Raw genomic sequence first — 18583 nt, 5'->3', positions numbered from 1 at the left:
GATGTGTGGTCATGTGATGAGGAAGTTTACGTGCCCATGTTCTAGGGCATTTTCCAGCTCGAGTAGCACTAGGGGGTTTTGGTCTAAGCTCAAAAGTAGCATAATTGCTGGAAACTAGCCGAGGCTCCTCTTTGAATGGTAAACTAGTCATGAAAACTAATGAGCAGCTTTAATGCCCCAAACCATACCACGTCGACACGGTATAGTTTCAAGCATAAAACCATTGAAGGTGGGTTTTCTGCCCCAAACCATGCCGCATCAATGCGGTATAGTTTGGTGCAGAAAACTATCGACTGTATTGACTATCAATTGTTAAATTAGTAGAATAATTGGTCAAAAATCTTTACATAATCAAAGCTTTTTGTGTATGCATTACTTCTTCTTCTAGAGTCGGTTCTGGAAGACGTGGTCGAGGTGCATCTACACCATTACCAATGTGCAGTGACTAGGTTAGTTCGGTTGCAGAGACACAACTTCATGATGATAGTGATAGCCAAGATCTAGGTCTGGGATCTTTGCATGGGTTAGATCAAGAGGAAGCAATAGTTGAAGCCTCACTATAGATAGTACCTTTTGAAATGAGACCAAAGATCCAACCAGGTGTTTTTGATGATGACGACAGCTCATTGCATTTAGATAGAGGGGATGATATCCTTTCAAAAGACATAATTTTCAACTGCTTTGAGTGTCCTCGCATGACATTATGTCGTCTCATTCCGCATGCCAAAGTTCGAGGCTTGAGATTAGATTTTAGTGGTTTAAAGTCAGCATTTGCTAGAGAAGGATACATCAAGGAGAAGGGTGCATTTATTGTATCCTTGACCACATGTCAAAAAGAGGAAGCTTATGTGATAGGTATTTTTTTGTTGGCTGCTCTACCTTTTTACTCAAAAAAGAAAATTGCAACAAGTTTTTTTCTAATTATGTTAGTTATTTTTTCTACTTAAGATGCTATTATGGAGAGTGGGATCCTATATGGAGACAAATTAATATGGAGCATGAAGAAGAGCTTCCTGCTCAACCAGAATTTAAATCTCTTTGTCAAAAGGTGTTTTTTGTGTGGAAAAGAAATCACAGAACTGCGGCATGGCAAGCTGCCATCAAAGAAATGTACTCCACCAACAAAGATAAGCATTGCTGTGTTTTGTGCACTGTTGCTGATGCTACAAAGGTTTCAGAGATAGATTTGCTGACGAGTTTGCCAAGAATGAATTTTTGAGTTCATGGCTTAATTTTGAAAAATGTATATGCTTATAATTCTTTTAGACACAAACTCAAATTTTGTGTGGCTTTCTCTAGTATGAACACACATGCTTTGGTGTCCTCTCACTTGAGAGATGAGCTTGTGAACTGTGGAAACATATGTGCAGCCGATCATGAGGATTATCTTCATGCATTGCCCGAAGCAGATCAAAAACTCATTGAGAAACTTTGTAGAAGAGGCATGAAAGGAGAAGAACCATGGTATCAATTGACCAAGAGATATCTAGCACGGCTACTATTTGATGTAAGTACTTTTTGATATTTAAAATTTAATTTTCATAAGGTATTTAATATTTGGCTTTTTTAAGTATAGATAGATGTCATTTTTTATGGTCTTTTTAAATATATATGAAAAGGTTCAAATGTCCAAAGAGCTTCATACTAGATTGGATAGCAAGAAGGATATCCTCTCTCGAGATGATCTTAAGAAGGAAGAGAAACCCATAATTGGTGAGTTGTACGGCAAATATTGAGATTGTGTTGGAAAGGTATGTTTCTTGTTTGTTTCAAGCATTAATAATAGTCTCTATGTTTTATAAGTTTTTGCATAATTTTAAACTCTATGTTTTAGATTCTAAATATAGTAGACCCTCACCTTGGAAAAGAGTGGTATACTAAAGTGCTGAGTTTAAAATGGGATAATGATAGTTGGGCTCCACTAGAAAAACTAAAACTCATAGCATCACATGACACAGAGATAGAGAATAAAGTTCTTTGGCTATCTGTGCTGGAGGCTAGAAAGATTACTTGAGCCTCATGTGGTTTGTCCAAAGGTGACTACAAATTTTGTAGGTGAGTCCAAAGAGTTAACATTTTTGCCTCTTGTGCTTTTTTAGTGATCATTTGCATTAAAATTTGTGTCAAACATGTGTGTGTATGTTGGCTCAAGAGAGAGGGATCCATTCAAAGAGTCCTCGATGGTGTTACCACGCTCTTGATAGACTATGTTGATGTGACGGGAGAAATAATTATCCCACCAGACTCCACGCTAGATCTTTACTACGAGGAGATTGTTGTGGAGGCAAGGAAATTTTGATTTCCTATTGAGGTGTCCCTAGAGAGTAGAAATAGTGAGATGGAGTTGCAAACACTAAAAAAGACTGACTACTATCGTTATGGCATCTCAGAGGCTTCTCTACAGGTGGATTAAGTCTCACTATTAAACTTCTTTGATATTGTTAGCAAGCATTTGGTTCTTTTCTTACTTTTTTTTGCTAAATGTTCTATAGATATTTCTATCCTTTACTTGGGATGCGGCATATTGTGTCCATTCCTCTACTAGCACGATCATGGTGAGGCGGTCCGGGGCGGGCAACAAGAAGAGCGGCCTCTAAACACCCTTCGAGGCTCTCGTGCTGCTCAAATGGGGCTGGGGCAAGCACAATCAGAGACAACAACAACCCACATCCAGAAACCAAACAAGAAAAGGGGCACCACCTAGTTGTAGATGCGAACTAGGACGCACGTGATATCTCCTTATACTCAAACGCACAAAGAGAGGGGAATGCAAGATAGCCACACACACCAAACACAAACATTCACCACGCCAGAGAGAAGTAAAGAGCACAAATCAACTTGAGCAACTCAGTCTTAGCTTTAAAGACTAGATGCACACAAAGCTTGATGAGAAATAGAGAGACAACACAAAACTTGACCTTGTTGCCAATACACAAATTTTCTTAGGGTTAGGGGAGCCCTCTCACCGAGCACCCTCTTACAATTGACTTTTTAGGCTAACAATTCAACAAGCCCTCAAACCATTAAGCATGAAATAGCACAACAGACTTCAAGGACAATATACCTTCAACCACCTGATGAGCCAACTTATCAAGTCAATTTGGAGAGAGAGTCGTAGTTGCAACATACAATTGCACCCAAAACTATGAATCTTATTTATGAAAAAGAGTAGGCTACAAGTGTGATGCAGAGTATGGTATCACTCCACTCCTCTAGATAGCATAACTAACTTCAAACTTCTCCATGCACCTATGTGTAGTGATGGAATAGAGCACTCACAATGCACACACTCTACACAACTAGGCTTGAAGAGTGGTGTGTTATGTGTTGAGAATGGTGTGGTGTGGTGTGATCATGTGATGATTTACAAGGGAGAGAAGGGCTCTATTTATAGGTTTTAGAAGCCCCGATTAGGATTAGACCTAATCAAGCTTATTTGAAGAAATAAAAGATTATGCATATTTTTTAAATTTTTTTTAAAGGGTGGGTCTCTCTTATCCTTTGAGTCACATGGATGTGGGCTCAAGGAAAGAGAATTATTGAGGATGAAAGGAGAGAGGATTGAGTGAATAATTTGGGAGTGCCTACTCTAGTAGAGGGTGGATTTTACAATAAGGTGGTTAGTAGTTAGTAATTATCACTAAAAAATATTTACAAAATCATTTGCCAAATGGTGAGATAAATGATGAGAAAATTTAGAGAAGAGATAAGCTTGTAAAGCAAGGTTGAAGCTTTGGAGAAGTTGACATTCACCTCTTTACAGCACCGATAGAAGAAGCGGTCAGCATGGCGAAGTAGCGCGTGTCGATTAAGCTATGTTATCCTCAAACCTTGGAAAATTCATGATAAAAGCGTTCATTTGCAGAGGTTAACCTTGGATTTTTTCTGATTTTTTGAAGTTCTTTACAAAGCTGAAGAGGGTATGGTAATATGGACATATATGTAGAGATAAAGGGGAGCACCTAGGGGTGTAGAAATGGAGGATGAAGGCTATGGAGGTGTGAGAGAAGTGGCAATGGTGAAGAGGGTGAATTAGGACATGGGAGTTGCAGGTTTGGGAGTGGGAAGGAGAGGGAGGAGTGTGTAAGAGTGAGTAGGTGTGTGGAAGGGTGAGAGAAATAGGAAGATTTTTTGAATGTATGAGGTGGCAGTTTTGAAGTCGGCCATAAATTTCATGTAAAATCGCCCTTGATTTCAAAATTTCTGAAAAAATTTGGAAAATACTTCAACTCACGAGCTATGTTTTGTCTTTTGGAAGTATCCTCAAATTCGGATCATAAGAAGGTGCCAAAATTCGAGCAAAAAGCTGTCCCTGCAGCACCTAATAAAGCTTGAAGTGGGCCACTATTTGATTCTTTTTCCTTTGTAGTCTTCCAAGTGAGCCCCCCATACATCAACCATGACCTAATATTGCCAAGGAGCTTGCACACATGTATGGTATAGGATAAGTATCAAATATAATATATAATTGTGGGGTAAGAAGATAGGCTAGCTAGTCATGAAATGGACACATGGGATGCATGGTGGCAAAAAATATATAAAATAAAAGGAGAAAAATCATGAGGAAGGGACCCTCAGTTATTCTCTACTTTGAGTAATTCATGGAATTTATTTGAAGATAAAATCTATGTACTTGTGAATATTTAACTGGGAGGGATGGAAAATAAATAAATAAATAAATATGACGGAGCCGATAAGGTTATTGGTGAATTTTTACAATGAAGTCACATAAAGGTTTTTCAAGGCTTGTGTGAGTAGAGCTTAAGGGATAGAATGATAGTAAAATATGTATAAGGAACGACACGAAATGGAAGCTAGCATACTTAGGCCTGATAACGCACACCTAGGAATATGTATTTATATAAATACAATTTTTTTGAAAAAAACCATTTATACTTAGGTCCTTTATTTGATAGAAAATATTTACATATAAAGAGGACCGTAATATTATAAATTTATTTTTTGGTCTCCTAGCCCAATGACTCGCTCAATGATTTGATATAAAAAAATATGATAAAAACCTAAACGCACGCACACTATTTATAATGAAAAAGCGAGCCTAGTCATTGTGCTAGGGTGTTTTTGTGGGGTAAAGTGGCTTCTTAAAATTATTTTATGAGAACCGAAAAACGGCTATCAATGGGATGAGCTTGATAGCGGAGAGGGATGCATGTATCCTTCAGCTATGCATAGTCGTCCACAATGAGAACTAGATCATTGTCCATGGTGGATAGATATGGACAAAACCATGTTGAAACTACTCTTTGAAATGACCCACACAATCATACATGAGCACAACACATGTGCTGCATCTACACTATAAAGGAATACGCAACTTGTGAGCAAAATGCCTAGAATCTGCACACTACCTCGTGGATCAAAAAACTCGTTGACCAAAAACCAAACACATAGAACCAAGGTGGCTAGGTATATATTGTTCAATACAAAGTTGGTACACATGGTTTGTAATACAAAATGGATTGAGTTTTTGAAGGAGTACGAGCGGAAGTGCGACGCGAGAGAGAGTACGAGAAGAAGAGCACGACGATATGGTGACCTCGTTCTACTGTAATGTGTAGAGCATAGTGAGTTCTTATTAGGTTTTAACAAAAGAATATGTGTACATACCTGGCGGCCCGCCCACTTACCTGGGCGACCACATTGGGCTTTATACCCCAACAACCTCCCACTTAAAGTCCAATGTGGTACTTTAAGTGTGAGAGAAGCTACTATACAAGCTAATATACAAGAGATGTAGAGAAGTGATGTACTACCCTACACCTAACTTCTTGTGACAATGCGTAAAGCTCTCTGAGGGAAGTCCTTTTGTAAGTAGATCAGCAGGATTTTATGTGGTGTGAACTTTGACAAGCTGAAGTTGCTTATCCTCGAGCATTTCCCTGATGAAATGATACTTCACATCCACATGCTTTGTCTTTGAGTGATAAACTGGATTGCGAGCCAATTGTATAGCACTTTGACTATCACAATATAACACATGCATCTCTTCTTTGATTCCCAAGTCTGTTACTAGTCGATTAAGACAAATTGATTCTTTGCATGCCTCTGATGCTGCAACATATTCAACCTCTGTAGTAGACTGAGTAACACAATCTTGTAATCTAGAACGCCATGATACTGCTCCACCAGCCAATGTAAAGACATATGTAAGGTCTCTGACCCCAACCAAAAAAGAGCACCCTTGTACCATGAAATGATCATAATGGAAAAAAGTTACTATTTTTAGCAGTTTTCCGAATTCTGTCAGTGCCATGATGTTTAAAATGTCATAAAGCTTCGAAATGTGAATTAAAATATTTTTTGTGAAAATTTTCCAAATATAGTAAGTTTTTGGTCACCCGACCCATCTAGTTTTGATCGTCTCGAAAATCTGCACCTGTACCCCGAATTTGAAAAAAAATGCATTTTTGGACCCCGAGGGCTGCTAAATATGGTAGGAACTCGGGCCAGTACGTCTTAGTTAGAGCTTCGTTTAGCAATTTTTGGCATCAAAATCCGACTCGTATGACCCGTTTTAGCCTAAAACCAATTTTTCACAAAATTGTCCGGGAAGCACCGGGGGCCCAAGGCTGTGTGGGAACAGGTCCCAGCCCACTCCAGCAGACCTGCTTTAGCAGCTAGGGGGTGCCCTCTTGCTTTGTGGGAGTCTTGGGGAAGCTGCCAAGCCTGCAACTCAGTGTGAGAGTCAGTTTACTGAGCCAACTGGACACTTGGTGGGTAGGCAACTGGACTTGCCATGCAAGGACTGAGTGCTCATCCAGATGCAATTAGCAACACAAATCGATTTTCAGCCTGTAGGAGCCTATTTAAAGGCCTACACACACACACACAGAGATATATGCTCACACACACACATTGCATACTCACACACCTACACACTGGGAAGGTGCTGCCGGCACACACACAACTTTTGAAGGAGAAGCAAGGAGGGAGGTGATGCCGAAATTCCCATCTCGAGGATTGATTGCATCAGAAATTTAAGAGTATTCTCAGCCCCTAATCACGGTAATTATGGTTTAATTACTGCTCTTGTTAATCTCATCATTACCCACTCATAATTCTTGTCTACTATGCCTACTTTTAGCTATAATTCTCTATAGCTGCTCTCTAAGTTTTCATAGCTATACTTCATTACATAATTATCATTCATTTAGTTAATTTATTCAGCCATTCATCATCCTTAATCAAGGATTAATGCATGATTAGGAAAGATTCTCTCTCTAGGCGGTATAATCAATAAATTGTCAGCTAGTAATAGTGTAGATTTATCAGAATTCAATCTTTCACTACTCAATAGAGTTGTAATTAAATTATACTTAATCTTCTCCCACATTTAGATGCGATTAAGGCTGAAAATTAATCCGTCATTAGTCCAATAAGAAGAAGGTTTTTCCCTCACACATGCCTGCGGTCACTCTGCACCTTCATATTGCTCTAGGAAAATGAATGAGCTTGCTTACTTCATATCTTTCGTGAATCAATTAGAAAAACTATGAATTTCTTAATCATCTAAGCCAAGTAATTAACCCTAGAGTCGTTTCCCATAGGGTGGATACAGAATTACCCTTAAAAAATTGCTAGGGCAAAAAGGGAAAAATCTAACCTCGTGCATAAGGAGGAGTCTTTAATAAATCTAATCTGCCGATTGGTTTGTCATGTTACTCTCGGACCTTAGCTCTTTTTTTTCCAAGTCTATCATTTAAGTAGTGAGAAAAATGGCCCCGGTTAAGAGGACTCGCTTCGGTGGTGCCCACGATCGCGAGGCAGGAACGAGCAATGTCAACGGGAAGGGGAAGGCTCCCATGGAGGAAAAAATACCGGCCATCTCACGGGCCATCGATGAAGAAGGAGAAGAGGTAGATCATATTTTTATTCAAGTTGTTTAAACTAACATTACATACGCTAGTTAGGAATGCTCATATCCCCAAGCATGTTGGAGAAATCCGACGGAAACCTCGGCATTGAAAGCATTGTACATTAAGTTCTAAAGTAGGAAGGAAATGATTGATGGGAATGCTGTTTGCAATAGGAAAGAATGTCTGCTAGGGAAAATTTAGCTCGGCATGTTCATTCTATTTCCAATGTTGAATTAGTCATGAACCCCCTCCTGATCACAGGGGCAGAGTTCCTGGTTAAGGGCTCTTGAATCCACGACTGCTGGTTAAGCGGTGGATACCCACGACTGCTGGTTAAGCGGTGGGAACCCACGTCTTGCTTTCTATTCGGTGGGAATGTCCATGTCGTGCTTTCTATGCGGTGGACATACCTAGTTGTATGGGCAGCTAGGCGACAACGGGAGGAGTGAACTCTCGCTGGAGGGGGGATGTTGTACCTCCAGAACATTGGAACTTTTATGAATAAGTTTGAGTAGAATTTTTACTAGAATTCTGTCTTGGTGTTGTTTGCAATACTGGTTGAAGGGCTATTTTAACGAACCATGTGATTTGGAATTAAACAAGGAATATCTATGTTGAACAACCTTTGTGGTAGTAATTAGGTCACACGAGGAAGTGTGAGTGTGGGGGTGGAAAGTGGAGACAAGATTTCCATTCCCTTCTTGGACATATGTCCTAACCGGCTATGCCACAAAGAAACATTCGGCTGCTCGGTTACATTGATTACATTTTTAGAGACATTTGATACATAAATCATGTAAAGTCCTCCAGACTTTACTCCATGTGCTACTGTCATAGAACCCTTGGATATCTTCCACATGTTATGTCCAAAAGTGGTGATGTAGCCAGCATCATCAAGTAAACCTGTGCTAATCAAGCTCTTTGTAATTGCGGGAACATGTCTCACATTCTTCAGCGTGAAAGAAGAGCCATTCTGAAACTTCAATTGAACATCTCCAACCCCTAAGATCTCACATGTCTGCCCATTGCCTAGCCGAACATGATCTTTAGTGGTCACATAAGAAGTAAACCACTCCTTGTTTGGAGACACATGAAGTGATGGCCCTGAGTCTATAATCCAGTCACTCACTGCATTTCCATCAGATGCTGTAAGAAGAGCTGAGTCCATTGTATTTTTCAAGCAGTAGATGTCTCCTGACACTAGACTGTCATCCTCTGCAACAGTGTTTGTCACATTTATTTCTTGAATCTTCATTGAGGACTTGTTCTTCTCACCATGGTCTTCAGCTTTCTCTTTTCCTTTTTCTGCTTTCCATTCTCTGCAGTCTCTTTTCATGTGACCCTTCTTGCCACAATGGTAGCGTTCTATGTCACTCTTGCCTTTAGCACTGCGGGACTTGCTACGAGACTGATTCCTCTTTCCACCTTTGTACTTTTCTTTGGTCCTTCCCCTGACAACTAAGGCTGTTCCTTTGCCTTTGTCCATTGTCTTTCTATTGGTTTCTTCAGTAAGTAGACTTCCTTCTACACTTGCTATGTTCAAACCATCTGGAGGTGCAGAATTACTCAAAGCTGTGTGAAAAGTGTCCCAACTTTCCGGCAATGTGATCAATAGGAACATAGCTCTAACAGGTTCATCAAACTTGACACCTTGAGCTGACAACTGATTATAGATTGTGTTGAATTCATTCAGATGATTGGACATAGGTGTCCCTTCTTTCATCTTCAAGTCAACAAGCTTCTTAAGCCATTATACCTGTGAAGCTGCACTCTCCTTCTCATAAAGATCACTCAGCTTTAACCATGCTTGATAAGCCGACATCTCGTCTGCTACATTGAATTAAACGCTTTCTGCCAAAGTCAGCATAATGGTAGAAAGTGCCAATTCATCCATTTCGTTCCATTCATCTTCGTCCATATCTTCTGGTTTTATCCCCTTGAGCTTTATAGGTTTTATCTGCTTCTTTTGTACCAACACATGCCAAATCTGCTTCTTCCACAATGGGAAATTGGTTCCATCCAGCTTCTTGATATTGTAAAGAGCAGTGTCCTGTGATCCAGCCATAGCTACGCTTCACAGTGGTTTACTTTCCTGGGAAAAATTCGGTAGAGTTTCCCCTGTAAACTGACCTCTGAACCAATATCAACCTGTCAAATGAACCAAGAAAGCTTCATATTCTTCATAAATTTCGGCAGAGTCTCCTTTGTAAAATGGCTCTGGTGTACTCAAAAAGCAGACCAAAAAAAGCTCAAAAAACACTGTCTCTCTAACACTGTAAGCTACGGGTAAACCTATCCTGCACCTGTACTGTCTCTCACTGTCATGTCACTATCCTGTAAGCATAGACTATGACAATGTCTCAATGGCAGTAAAGCAAAGATGCAATCCCAATTGTCTAACTCACAGTCAATACATCCTAGCTGCCTATCTAAGGGTGCTTGTGGGATCGCTCCAAGACCTGTATCACCGAAAGGATCTCAACATTCGAGAATCCCCCAGCTCAATAAAACCTCACTCGACCCTCAACAAAGGCTGCAGTAAATCTGACAGTACATAGACTTCCCACAAAGTCATACATCCACAAATTTCCCACTATATGCTGTAACCGTTGCGACGGTTTGCTGCGTGACTCACAGCCAGCAAACCCTCAACAAACATACATCATCTCTGACAATACATCACATGTGGAAGTACCTGCAATGTCACGATGAAATATGGAATATCAAGCAGCAAACACAAGCTACCTAATGAACTAGTGGATGTCACCTACAGTCTGTGTGTAGATGCGCTCGTGTCGTATGTGACACGCCTCCAAGAACTGTGAGCCGCCCTTCGATGTGTCGACAGCCACAAATCAACACTCTGGGAGTGTCTATATCCTCAGCACCTGCAGTCGTAGGCCGAAAAACCCCAAATTTGCAAAGTCGGATCTGCACCCGTCGAGACCACATAGTCGAAAATGGCTTGCACAGACCTTTGTCGAAGCCGAACGGTGGCCGAGATGACCTTCGAATGAAATTCTGACAACACTTAAGCCCTTTGGGCCCTCCCACGAGATTTGGGGCCGTGTCTTCTTCTGTCGAATTTCACTCCAATCTGAGTTGGTGACTCTAGCCTCCTGCAATGCTGCCCCGAGCCTCGATCTGAGCTCTGATACCAGTTGAAGGAGTACGAGCGGAAGTGCGACGCGAGAGAGAGTGCGAGAAGAAGAGCACGACGATATGGTGAACTCGCTCTACTGTAATGTGTAGAGCATAGTGAGTTCTTATTAGGTTTTAACAAAAGAATATGTGTACATACCTGGCGGCCCGCCCACTTACCTGGGCGACCACATTGGGCTTTATACCCCAACAGTTTTTAGATATGTAAAAATTCATATCTCTTTTCATAAAGCCTAAACTAAGAGTACTTCATACATTTACTTATGCATTCACAAAGACTTCAAATGAAGACTAGCAAATCAACAATAGATCATTACAAATGCCAAAAACTACAGTCCACAACTCTAACCAAACAATGAAAACACAATGTTGACCAATTTCTACAACCAAATTGTGTCAGATGTCTGCTGTCATGGTCTCATAAAACTAAGAGCATAAAAAAATGCATAATGATAATCCAAGGTTAAAGTCTAAAGCCCTGACTCTAATAAGTACTGCAAACCGTGTGGCTAAAATGGAGCATGATATTTTTTATTAAAAAACATCCATATTGTACGATTGTAATACACATATAGAATCTATACAATGCACGGATGCAACCTTGCATAGAATAACTAGCCACTTGTGGTCATAAATGTTGTCTAGGAGTCAAACTAGCTCGTGGGGAATCCGCTCAGGAATGGTCTAGCAAAGTCGTATGCATTGGTGTGTGTGGCCGAAGGGAGGAAAAGGGAGGACCATTGAAGCAAAATCATCAAAGGGACACCCTGAAGCCAAGCGCTCCAAATGCGGGCTAGAGGAGAGCCAACGCCACTCTCTCTTAATCTGGCTGTCTCTCTTAATCTGGCTCTAGGTAAGTCCAAGTAGGGATGTAGATGTAGCAAAAAAAGATTAATTTTCTAGATGTAGCTATGCGTTCAATGAATATGGGTGGTGTTGATTCTCTGCAAAGCTACATATGATTTTGATTCCCCCCCCTTTGCTCTCAAGCTCATTGCTATGCTAAGTGCCCAATTCTACCCGCTTCAAGACCCATCACAATTACATGATTTTGCTGCCCAACTACAAAATCTCTACTCGTCTCGATTCTGTGTACAAACTATTGGATCATATAATGGACTAGAATAAACAGAGATTTTATACCAATGAAACTAAACTTTCTTTATATTAATACGCAAAAGGGGAAAAAATATGTACATGTCACTGAGTTACGTTTATCATAATAACAATATTTTTCACATATACATTGAGTTTTTTTGAGTTAATTGGATAGAATGGATATAGGTCCTTGTGTGTCAATCAACTACTACAGCTGCATATACAATTGTAATTCCAAGGACAAAACCTATTACCTGCCACCATCCAAGAAACACAAGCTCATCAGAACTGGCATTACTTGGGAAGATAGGTGTCAATGACCCCTTCCCCTTTATCGATGTCAAAAATTACAAAGAAACTAACAAGTGAGTAGAGGCCAAGTCAATAACGTTTACAAAAGTAACATATGCCCAATAAACACTGGTGTTACATGCATGTGTGTAAAAAATCTTTTTCTAATGTTACCCATATCAAAAATTACAAAGAGAATCCCTGCTAAATAGGAGTCAAGTACCTTTTATTAATCACATAGACTCCCATTTGGAAGAAATTGGACGGCAAAAAAGTAACCATATGCCCAAAAAACATTGGTCTTACATGGATGTGTGTAAAAAACCTTTTTCTATTATTACCCATATCAAAAATTACAAAGAGACTCCCCGCTAAATAGGGGTCAAGTACCTTTATTGTTAATCACATAGACTTCCATTTGGAACAAATTGGACGGAATTTTGTTTGTATCTTGAACAAAATTTCAAAAAAAATCAATAATGGCCATCTCAGAAGAGACCCTCAGTTGCAGATTAAGGTTATCATTATGAAGAAAAAACTAGCTCAATGTTTGCAAAGTAAAGGAAAAGTCAAAACCAAATATCCCACTCTTTGTTTATCTCAATCCATAATAGTACACCACGCACCCGGGAGTAAGGTGTAATCTTGGCGACTCGTATCCTACCTTTAGCCGAGCGTCCAAACACATGTTATTACTGTGACAGTTGTTTGTGTGATCATGTAATGGCGGTTTAATAGAGATGTAGATGAAGGGGTCTCTTTTAAGAAAAAACAACAACCATGCTTTTTTTTCTGTCCAATTTAAGTGGTGAGTCAAGTGAAAGGACTCATGTAATTTTGTGTGTGTGTGTCTGTATGTGTGTGCCCACCCACTCCCAGGCACCATATTCTATGAGGTAGTAGACCCCATAGAATAGGGGCCTACTACCTGAAGAAGCGTTTTTATTGATTTGAGACATTCGATGCCGCAGTTAAATTTATTCTAATTTAAGGAGACTTATCAAATTCTATAAGTCAAACTTAAGGCAGCTCCAATTGTGTTTTTGTAAAGAATTGTAGATACACGCAACGAGGTTGTTAACCCTCACAGCTCACGGACACCCATCACCTACGATGGACGCGTATTATGTATTTGGTAGAGTCAGGTACCGGGCTTGTCGGTCCAATAGGGAAAGGTAGAGTGATCGTCGATGAGAGGCGCACTTTAACTTGGACATTCAAGGGATTAGTTGGTTAAGCATGGGCGCCCAAGTGTGAATGGGGTGAGCTCCTATAAAAGCCAACTAAACCTAATTTTTACTCATTCTCTCATTTGTGCAATTGAAGAGTGCTCTTGCTCCATCTCCATCTTCTTCTTCTTCACCTCCTTGTGTGTGTGTGTGTGAGAGAGAGAGAGAGAGGGAGAGTGTGTGTGCGATCGAGCATTACGAAGGCACGACGGCGGTGAAGCGATTGAGTGCGGCACGACTGCAGCTTCTTCTTCATCGCGGTGAGGAATCCACCACGAAGGCGAGCGTAGAGCGGTGAGTGACACACCCTTTGTTTTCTTGAGCTTGCTAGTTTAGGCTTGTTGTGTGCTTGGAGCCGTTTGTGGCTCGCATACGGTGTATTGGCAAGTCCCTTGCTTCGACAGTGCGGCAAGGAGCGCACATTTTTGGCGCCGTTGCCGGGGATATGCCCTACACTAAGCTCGGTTAGCACTTTACGCTTCCTTGTGGTGCAATTTCTATCATAGGAAAGGCAGGGAAGGAGTGTGTGGAGATTTCTGTTTTTTGCGTTTTCTGCATTTGCTGTCAAGTTTCAATTTCTGCTATTGTCTGCGTTTTTTCAATTTCTGCAATTTCTGCATTTTCAAGTTCGGCGTTTTCAATTTCTGCAATTTTCTGCATTTCTGCGTTTTTTTAATCTTCTGCAATTTCTGGGGAAAGAAAAAAAAATTCTGGGAAAAAAAAAAACCGGAAATAAAAAACGCGAGCGAGCTGCTAAATTTTTCGAAAATATAAAACGTGACTCTTAAAACGGACGGGTTGGTTTGTATAAAAGATAGATCGGGATCGAGATCATTTTCCCAAGCCCAAGCCCAAGCCCAAGCCCAGGCCTCAGTCCTCAGTCCTGTGATATATACTAGACTCACTCTTATATATATACCCTACTCCCTCAAGAGAGAATGAGAGCATGTGGGACAAGTCCTCCACTCTCCTCCTTTCTCTTCCCACTTGCACCCTTAGACTTTCTAGTTTGGGCCTAGTTCCCTACTGGAAATTGACAGTTTTAGGGATTCCGAGGGCATAGAGTGACCAAACGGAGGGCTGTAAAGCACGGCACGACCCTCTGACCGATACGCTCGTTTCGAGCTATCACACGGCCCATTCCACGACACGCTCTAAAAAATATAGCAAAAAAACAAACAAAAAACACGCTAAAAACTAGTCACAGGGCCTCCTAGAGCAGCTTTTTGACACCTTAGGGTATCAAAAGCACATGCACTTACGCTCTGGGCGGGTGCTAGAACACGAGCATATTGAGGGTGCCTCTGTTCATACGGACACCCATTACCCATCCACGATAAGCTCTAGACCCTCAGCGGGGACACAAGGTAGCACCACCCAAGACCCTAAAATAGCCGCTAGTGATTCCTCCTCCGACTCAGAAATCATGGAAGCATACCCTACCCAAAACACTGAGAGAGAAGGCCATGCACCTCCCGAAGCTCCACAGCCTAGTACTAGTATGTTTAGCCGTTTCATGGAAACATTAGGTAGAGCTACTCACTCGGAACCTGATGCAAATGAAGCACACGAAGGGGGTGGGGAAGTGGACTCTCCTTTCACATCGCACGTGGACCCCACACCCCCAAAGAGTGTCCATGTGGATATCCTGCCAACTTCTTACCAAGAAGGCCCTGTTGAGCTGCCTCCTTCAGAAGTTCCCTCTAGAGTACCGTTGGTGACAAGTAAAACCACGGGGAGCAATATTGCTTCTACCTCACAAGAAACCGTTAACACGTCGACTCTAGAAGGATGGTTCATTAATGATCATTGGACATACAACGTCCACACTGAGGTGTTGACGGATCTACACTCTGGCCACGCCTACCATGTAGGATGGATAGAGATTGTACAATCCACCTCTAGTGCCACGAGCATCGAAGATCAACAGAAAATGATCTGTAATGTTATCCATGGCATTATTCAATCAGAAAGGCAAAACCGAGGGGTAAATATACTCTCAACTGGCCCCATGAGATTTTTGGATACGAGCAAGGCTCAACAGCCTACTCTATCACAAATGGAGACTCCTCTAATGAGCCCCATGGACCCATCTTACGTCATTTCACCTGGGGTCTCTATGCAATCTGAGCCTCCGAGCGAAAACTTTAGCTTCCCTAACTTGGCTCAACCCTCTATCAAGGAAAACACAGTGCTCACTCCAGGGATAAGCCTGACAGAGAATGTACCGATGACATCTACGGTTAGCGCAGTGCCATTACCTAGTGTCGTAGTACCTAATATGGGGCCTCGACCGTATGTGCCTCTAGCCCCTTATGCACACATGGCCCCCACACCTCCAATTGTACCACTTGCTTATGCTCCTCGAGTGCCGCTCCCTAGCTCTTATCCGAGTGGACCTATGCCCGGTTATGTTCCATATCCTGCATCATCTATACATATGCCAAGACCGGTACCCGTCCCTCTTCCACATATGATTCCAAGAGTACCTCCACCGGCCCTGCCTCCTCACATAGGTGACTTGGCAGCGTTTGCTCAAACCATAGGTCGATCTATTGCGGAAAATATGCGTCATGCATCTGATAGAGAGCCTAGAAGTAAGGCAGTACAAATTGCCAAACTCACGCAAAAATTCAATGGGGATGAAGATGCTAGGAAACACATTGAAGTGTTTGAACAAGTATGTGATTCCTTAGGGGAACGCAACGAACTACATAAGTGCAATGCCTTAAGCTTGACATTAAGTGGGAAGGCTGGAGATTGGTATAGAACCCTAAGGGTGGACGAGAAAACAATCTACCCTACCCTTCGAAGGTTGTTTCTAAAGGAGTACATACGAGAAGGTGTGCTTTGGGGTGTAGCATCTCAGCTACAGAAGGCCGAACGTAAGGAAGGAGAGTCAGTAAGGGACTTCATTAGTCGTCTAAAGCACTTAAACTCTCGTTGCCCTGTAAATGAGCGCTTCAACAATAACCAACTGCTTGATCGATTCATTCGAGGGTTGAGGAATGAAGGAATCTATAATGGACTAGTGATTAGAGGTATCACAACCTGGGAAGATGTCACTGCCAATGCAATCCAATTAGAGGACAACTTGATGATAGCAGGCATGAGGGTGTCTACTGACACGAGATCCACCAGCTCACAAGCCATTGAGTATGAACCCATGACTGCAAAGCCCATTGCCAATGAGCCAAAGGTATTTGAGACATTCTTGACAGACCTCACCAAGGCAATCCAAGAGTCTCTTAAGGATAATCGACCCCCTCAAAATAGTCACATGTATCCAAGAAGGGAGCAACAATGGTGTTCCATTTGCTTAGGTCCACATAGCACTAGTGAGTGCCCTACGTTTAGAGTAAAATTTAATGGAACTTGCAACGCATGTGGTAGGTATGGTCACCAAGCTAAGGATTGTTTAATGATCAAACGTATGATGGCAAATAGACCACCTGTAGCCTGGACGGATGCGCCTCGAGCTCCTGTATTGATGCCTACTCCACCTGTTGAGCAACTACCGCAACACATGGTCCCTAGACCTCAAAATGTTGTACAAGCTACACCGTTACCACCTCCTGTGCTAGGACCGCAGCCCCCGCATCCAAGAGTCGCCCCTATGAACCAAGTGGGTTGCGAGCCATCTAATGCTTATGCAGATGGTTGTGAGGAGGAAATAGACACTAGTATTGCCTACGGACTTGATACATTGGAAGAGTGTCCTATATACTACATGGAAGATTGTTGGGGACAAGTCAAGCCGGTTTATCAAGCTGCTCCTCTCGCATCCAAAGGTCAAAATATCAACACCCAGGCTAGGAGGCCACCTCTTCAATGCTACGAGTGTGGTGGACCACATCGAGTAGCGGAGTGCCCTATTAGGCTGCAAAAGAATGCTGCACAGATGCAAGTGAATCAAGGGAGCACGTCTGCAATGCCAATACTCACATGTAATCGTTGTGGCATAGATCACTTGATTGCCCAATGCCCCTATAACCCAAATGCGCCTAAAATCACACCCCTGAATTTGGTCGAAATTGCTAGTGTGACGTCGCCAATACCACCCGTCGCACCCGCTTATGCGATTACACGGTCCATGCTTCAAGGGCCAGGACATATCCTCGAAGAGAGAGATACCGCGTCAGTTATCCAAGCAAAGAAAAAGAAGACACGAAGGAAGAAGTCGCAGAATACGGAAAATTCAAAGCCAAGTTCCAAAACAAACATAGGAACAGGAGATGACCCCGTGTATATGAATGACCTCGAGGATGATTCAGATTCAATCGAGACAATGGAGACTAGAACCAATACCACAAGGGGAAAGACCGACACAGAAAACCGTAACATGGAACCAAATGAAAACCGAATAAGAGAAAACCATAAAGAGCCTCTGAAAACACCACAAGTGTTTCCAAATCCAATCCAAGACCCCCAAGATAAACCGCAGGGGCAAAAAGGGAAGAATCGTAAAAAGAAGATTGGGACGTACCCAAACCCAGTAGACGAGATCAAGCAGGTGAAACATCTAAGAGGTTTAGTGGAGGAGACTCAAAGGAAACTAGAACCAGAACCCATGCATGTCAAAATTCATGACACAGTGTTTCCCACGCAAGTTCATCCACCCCACATGAACCATAGACCGTTAGCCATATCTAGTATCATCCAAGAAGGGAGTGAGGACGGGACATCAGAAAGTGAGCATACACCCTTCTTGTTGGAAAGGATGTTTAACGAAGGAATACCTGATCCCATTGAGGAATATGAGATTCCATCCTCACCAGTTCCTAGTCAAGGACCTACACCCTGCAAAACGCCAATGAATGTTGCCAAACTAGTGGACTTCATGTCTTCTGAGGTCCGAACCACGATCATAGCAAAGCTGTATGGAGATCCTGAGTTATTCCTTGCACTTCGAGCATTCCTTAACGG

The sequence above is a fragment of the Adiantum capillus-veneris genome, chromosome 15 (assembly GCF_014529385.1).
Source record: "Adiantum capillus-veneris isolate H3 chromosome 15, ASM1452938v2, whole genome shotgun sequence".
NCBI classification, from domain to species: domain Eukaryota; kingdom Viridiplantae; phylum Streptophyta; class Polypodiopsida; order Polypodiales; family Pteridaceae; genus Adiantum; species Adiantum capillus-veneris.
The sequence above is the reverse complement of the archived record's forward strand: the minus strand, read 5'-3'. Positions refer to the sequence as shown.